The sequence below is a fragment of the Lycium barbarum genome, chromosome 11, assembly GCF_019175385.1.
Source record: "Lycium barbarum isolate Lr01 chromosome 11, ASM1917538v2, whole genome shotgun sequence".
Taxonomy (NCBI): domain Eukaryota; kingdom Viridiplantae; phylum Streptophyta; class Magnoliopsida; order Solanales; family Solanaceae; genus Lycium; species Lycium barbarum.
The window spans coordinates 121,530,554-121,537,722 of record NC_083347.1 but is presented as its reverse complement, the minus strand read 5'-3'; positions in this window follow the sequence as shown (position 1 = coordinate 121,537,722).

The window sequence follows — 7,169 nt, the reverse complement described above, 5'->3', positions numbered from 1 at the left end:
ACTGAAAGGTTACGATTGGCTTACAATATGTATGTAACGGTAAGAAATATACCGAGCCTTGTCATGGTCGGGTATGGAAGGCATGTAAGCGATACCATCGTACCACTACGTGGCCGAGTACGGACAGTGACCAGATGGGTATAAACAGATACGGTACTATGAGATGTATATGTATGTGTTAGGGTGAATGTAAGATGATGTTGATTTCATTCATGTATTTTCATGTATATGTATGTATGTATGTATGCATTACATCCCACTGATCAGTTGGGCATAGTATCGAGCCCCACAAGGGCCGAGTACGTATATGATCGAGCCGGAAGGGCCGAGTACGCATGTTATCGAGACCCGAGAGGGCCGAGTACGACTGATATCGAGCCTATACGGCCGAGTATGTGGTTGTGTTGCATCATGATTATGTTTGACATGTACGAGCAGATGCAGTACTATGGTGATGAATTATAGGACAGGTTGATGACATGTTATGATGATATGTGTACGACGAGTGTGTATGTGTGATATATGATATATATGTATGTGATGTATTCATTCTTAGGGGTCGCGCAGGTTTGACTCTCACCTTATGATTCTTTATCGCGTTTATTTCAATTCTGCCTTACATACTCAGTACAATATTCGTACTGACGTCCGTTTTCTTTGGACGCTGTGTTCATGCCCACAGGTAAACGGGGAGACGGCGCAGACCTCTAGGAGCTATCAGCAGAGCTACAGGAGCACTCCACTATTTCGGAGGTGCCAGTCGGGCTATGCTTTTGTGTATATATGTATACGTCTAGTTCTCCAGTAGAGGCTCGTAGATACGTACGTGTAGGTAACATGGTCTCACGATAACACTATGGTGTATATGTTATTATCTTGATAGCCGCAGGGCGTATGTATGTAAAAATCAATTATGTCTTCTTATGAAAAACGATTGCCTAATGATTATGATTTGAGGAAAAATTGATGGAAAAGCGTAAATAAGTATGATGAGCAATAGCACGAGCGGTGCTCGGTGGTTAGCCCCGGGTACCCGTCGCGGCCCCTAGCTGGGTCGTGACACTAGTAGGAGCAAGAGTGGGACAAGGAGGTGGAGGAGGAGAAGAGGCAAGATTAGGAGAAGGGATATGAGGTGAAGCAACAGGTGAGATAAAAGAAGGACTTGGGTTGAGAATAGGTGAAGTAGGTGAAACAGAAGGAGAATTAGGAATGGTTTGAATAGGTGTAGGAGTAAGAATGTGGGAAGGAGGTGGAATAGAAGAGTTAGAAGAAGAAGAAGAAGAAGAAGAAGAAGAAGAAGAAGAAGAAGTGAGGGTCCAAAGCTAGATAAGTAAAAGGTGTAGGAGGCAAAAAAGATGATTTTGGATATTTGAAAGGAAACACTGTTTCATGAAACACCACATCTCTATTGACAAAGAAGGATCCAGTAGAGATGTTGTATAGCTTGTAACCCTTTCGAGTGTCTGAATAGCCCATGAAAACAGAAGGGACTGCCTTGGGTGAGAATTTGTCTGAGTAGTGAGGTGTGGTGGCATAACAAAGACAACCAAATACCCTTATTTGAGTAAGAGTAGGTGGAGTACCATGAAAGACTTCAAAAGGGGATTTTCCTCCTAGAATGCTAGATGGCAATCTGTTAATAAGGTAAACTGCTGTAAGAATGCATTCCCCCTAGAATTTTAAAGGTGCATAAGCTTGAAGCCTAAGTGCCCTGGCTAGATGGCAATCTGTTAATAAGGTAAACTGCTATAAGAATGTATTCCCCCAAGAATTTTAAAGGTGCATAAGCTTGAAACCTAAGTGCCCTGGCTATTTCAAGGACAAATAGTACAATAAAATGATTCCTTTGTAACTAAGTCTTTTATTTGAGGAATTCTGAGAAGTACTGAAGTAGGTGCATGACCCAATCTCTGGTGCCATGTAGAACATTGTAATGATTGTGTTGAGGAAAAGCAATGAGAAGTAAGAGATGTTGCAGAGTGGAGATCAGATGCTTGGACAGGTGATGGTTGCTCGGTAGGCTGAAGTAGATATAGGCCATTTTTCTCCTTACCAATCCCCTTCACTCTGCCAGTGCATAGGTCCTGGAAGAGACAAAATGCAGGATAGAAAGCAACCATGCAATGTAAAGCCTTTGTTAGTTTAGCAACAGAAAGAAGGTTGTAATGGAAGTTAGGAACATAAAGTACATTTTGTAAGATATCATCTAATAGGGATATAGTTCCAACATGTGTGACATTAGTTGTATGTCCATTTGGAAGGTGTATTTTCCTGGAATTGGGAGGAACAGGATCTGAGTGAAGTAACAAGTTCAGGGTGGTTAGAGGCCCTAGAATCAATCACCCAAGGTTGTGTTTCTATGACTGCGGAAGAAGAAGAATTGAGATATATACCTGCCATGTTGACTGCAGCATTAGGAGGAACTGAGCCTTTGGTGGTATCCTGCTCAATGAGATGTAACACTTGCTGGTACTGATCTGGGGAGTGTTGAGGTGCTCCACTGATGTTCACAGGAGGGAATGATGAGCTAGCTGAAGGAGCAGGAGCAGTCACAGGTAAGCCACTTGATGAAGCAATGTGACCAATGTTTCCTGAAGACAAGTTGTATGTTCCCCCCAACATATTGGACATTATTGGCTGTATGTTGAAAGTTGTCTGGTCCTTCATCATATTGTGCACTGTTTGCTCTAGAATGAGGCCTAGGATTCCCATAATTAGGTTGCTTGTTTGGAGGCTTCTTCTTGCGGATCTTCTTTAAGTTAATCAAACACTAAATCAGAACCCAGTTAATATTCAGTACAATTCAAGTCATTTCAAATAAGTTTAAACTCAAGAAACATAAGAAGAAGAAGAAGAAGAAAAAGAAAAAAAAAATTAAGTAAAAGGCAAAAAACATCTATTGAACTACATAAAGCAAAAACTTTGAAGACTTACAACTTTAGATTTCTTCTTTTTCCAGTCATGGTTGCAAGAACTCGATTATATTTTAGAGTTCCTCTATAAAAAGATTAGCTACTAATTTTGCTATTCACAGGACCATGAAACTTCATTGGTAGCAGTAGCTCTGGCAATCTACTCCTTGGAGGAGTATCTTGAAGCTGTATTGCAACCCAAGAAACACAGCGTAAAGAATTTTAAGGAAAAAAGATGAAAATAACATCCATTTGACTGTCATTTCAGGACATTGTTTTCTAATCATGTTATAGCAAATAGTCCTCCAGTAGAAATTAATCAATTACATAAACAGGCAACAACCACATTAAACCCTAAGCTTGTATTGTACATGCAAGTATTGAAATACAACAAAGGAAAGAAATTAAAGGATTTGGAGGTTATATTTACACAGAGTGGTATTGATCCATTTTCTCATTGGAGCAGCCACCTCTCCAAATTCTTTTTACTAAAAAAGACGCAATTGTTACGTTAATAAATCAGCAATAAACTTCCTATATATGCTGCCTATTTTTATTAAGGCATTTGAAATGTTGCTTCCTCTTTGCAGTTAACATTCTTTTTAGGACGGTTGGGTTTTGATGTATTAAGAAAATAAAAGAGAAAAGTAAGTGCAATTGAGTAACGTAAATTGAGAATTAAAGTAGAAGTGATTTTTGATTTTCTTTTAATGGCACATAGGTGAAGAAAAATAGAAAAAATGTCAAAAATTTGCGAAAAAAGAAAAATACCAATGGTGGTCATAGAGAGGTGCCACATCACTTTGTCTATGCTTATCTTTATATTATATGCTAGTGTATTTGCCCGCGCTTCACGCGGTCGAGAAAAAAATCTTTTATAAATATAAATATCATAGATTTAATGAAAGAAAAACAAAAATACAAAAAGGTTGATTTAGATAAGTAAAATAAAGAAAACCCCCACATCTGGTAATAAGTAGAGTTGTGTACTTGCGCCTTGCAGCCTCTTATAAAAACTAGTGATATTCACTGCGCGAAGTAAAAAGTTTAGTGAAACTTTTAATTAGTCTTTCGACCTAGTCATATCATCAGTTTCGCAAAAAACGTTGAATAAATACAATAAATATCATTGTACATAGATAAGAGCTGATTAAGAATGTGAGAAAAGAAATAAGGTGATATATAACCACTAAAACAATGTCAGAGCACACATTTCAGGGATTACAATTTGGAGACTAGAAGTAAACGATTAGTATACCTCTTTTAATTAATGTAGTATGACAGATACTGTGTAAACCTCTTTCAAATTAATTTAATCTTGCAATTACTATGTAAATGCTTTAGCTAAGAGGAGGAGACAATTGAAATTGTTGGATGTTTGACAAAATCATATATATATATAAGCAGGACAAATGTCCGCTGACATGGCATCACAGAATCACATAATTTGTATTTATCTATTTTCTCTTTTTTTTTTTTGGACATTTCACAATCTAAATATTCTGTATTGGATTTAAAATTAATAAAAAGACAAAAGACACACTCAAAAGTCATGCCCTTTCAGTGTAAGTTCACACCGTTCTCCTCCTGCCTGATATCTACCGCAAAAGTGAGGCTTCCTTTATCCTACGCATACGGAATTCGGCAACCATTATTCTGCATATAGTCAGGGGCGGAGCCACCTTGGCTTGAGGGGTGTCAAGCGACACCCCTTCACCGGAAAATTATTAACTATATAGAAGAGTGAGTTTCCTCACTTCTTCGTCGTCAGGCACCCACTTTTTCGTCGTCCGTTTGTGGGCCCACATATTTTAAACAGGAAAATTTACCTGTCATACCTACCTCTAAGACTTATTTATGAATAATAACTACCTTATTTTTTAATTTAATTTTTGTAGCTTTATTTTTCCAAAATTACATTTCATAACTAATCCAGTAACTTTTGAAATACATACCTCTTTGATCTCCCTCACTACACATTTAATATTTATCATCTTCTCCAAACCCTAAAAAAATTCTCTCTCCTCTTTCCCTTTCCCCTCACTGCCGCCTCGGCTCCAACATCTCCTTAGTGCCACCGCAGCTAAGGCTGCTCTTGCCGTCGGTGATGCCAGAAAAAAATTCTCTCTCCTCTTGCCATCGGTTGAGATCGAGCTCCCTTCAAACAAGTTGATCGGATTTGGAATAATGAACATCACAACCGTAAAGCTTAAGCTTTTGTGATTGCACAGTATATATCTGTTTCAATGATCTAGTAGAAGTTGATTTCAATTCCCTACTTTTCTTGGAGTTATTACCAACATATAAATGCGACTCAAATATGTTGAAACTCAACTACTCCTGCAAATGCACCAAATGACAACTATTCCTCAATCTCAATCCTGTTAATATTTTTTTTCCTTCTCGTTAAGATATGCATATGCTCAAGTTACAATCTTTTCAAGTAAGTATGACACTCAGAGATATAATGATGTGAAGAAGGTATTTGATGAAATGCCTCAAAGATATATTGTTGCCTCTACTGTTACGATATCATGTTATCTTGATCATGGGCTGGTGAATAAGGCAATGGATGAATTTCGTCTGGTTTCTACCAAGGATACACTACAACATAAGGCATATATAGCTACGAAAGTTTAGCCATGAATTCAAAAATCGTGGCTAATACCTAGTAATAGCCACAAAAATTTAAATTCCATGGCTATCTACAAATTTGTAAAATTTCTTAGCCATAAAAATCAAATTGACAAAGCTAATTCCTCTTTTTTGCTATAATTGCTAACAATCGTGGTAATAATTACCTAAATTGCTACAATAAAGTTTTGTAGCTGAATCATAAGTTTTTGCCACGCAATAGAAGTTAGTGTAGCAATAGTAACCTTTTAGCTACAATAAATTATTCGAAACTATATGTCGTAGCTAAATAAATATTTTTGCTTCAAGTTATAAACAAGTGTGACAATAGTCAAATATTATAGCTACAAAGTTTTTGCTATAATAAAATTTCGTAGCTAATCATTGATTTTTGCCACAAGTTGAAATTTATTGTGGCAATAGTAACCTTTTAGCCACAAAAAGTTATTTTAAATAAACTATTGTAGCTAAATAAATATTTTTGCTTCGAGTACCAACATCCGTGGCAATAGTCTACTAATAGCTACAATAGTTTGTCATCAAGAAATTATATAACCACAGGGTCAATGTTGTGCTAAGATTTCCGTAGCTAATCCTTATTTTTTACTACGAGTTAAAAGTTACTGTAACAATAATAATCTTTTAGCCGCATTAAAATATCTAAAACAAAATCTTGTGGCTAAAAATATTTTTTCTTCAAATTATATTTGAGAATAAAAGTGAAAAATAGTCTGCTTAATAATTACAATTAATTGTCATGACAAAATGAATAACTATAAATTTAGAGTGTCGAAGATAATAAAATATCATAGTTAACCATAAATTTTAAAATAAGGGAGTATATAACAAAATCAACAATATCATAGAGGACGAAAAAAGCTACAAAGGAATTCATATTTTAGATTAATATTTTGAAATAATACGGTTGATATCCAAGCAATAGTAAAACAAATTATATTATAAGTCTTATTAAATAAATAGTAGTTGTTAGTCCAATTATAATTTTGAAAATCAATAAATTATATCTAGTTGTAACAATAACGGTTTACCAATTACACTATAATGGTCATGCACTATCTTATTAATTATCATAAATTAAATTATACAGTGAATCTAACAAATGAAAATTTAATATGATTTATGTAATGAATAATCTTGTATTTCTTGTGACTATTATTTGATAGTTTATAACACTTTTTTTTTTTTAATATTATTAAGATTTATTTACAAAAAAGTAAATAATTTAATATGGTTAATATATGAGTGTATAAAAAAACTAACTAGTATATCATAATTCATATTAAATAAAGTAATGATTGTAAGTTACAAATACAATTTAGATAAACTTGTAGTTATATTTAATTAAATTTGAATCTCTAACTATAAAACAGACTATAACGGCTTGATTTTCTCTGGAATCGATTTTTCATGTTATATTTTACTTTTCTATAACAACATTCTACATAGAACAGCAGTGACATTCATTATAGCGGTACACTCTTTGTAAAATCATCTCTCTATAATAGTCATACTCAAATATTGAGTAATAATATTTTGTAAGAAATATATTATGTGTAAAAATAACATATTTAAATATTCATGATAATCATCATTGATGTAATG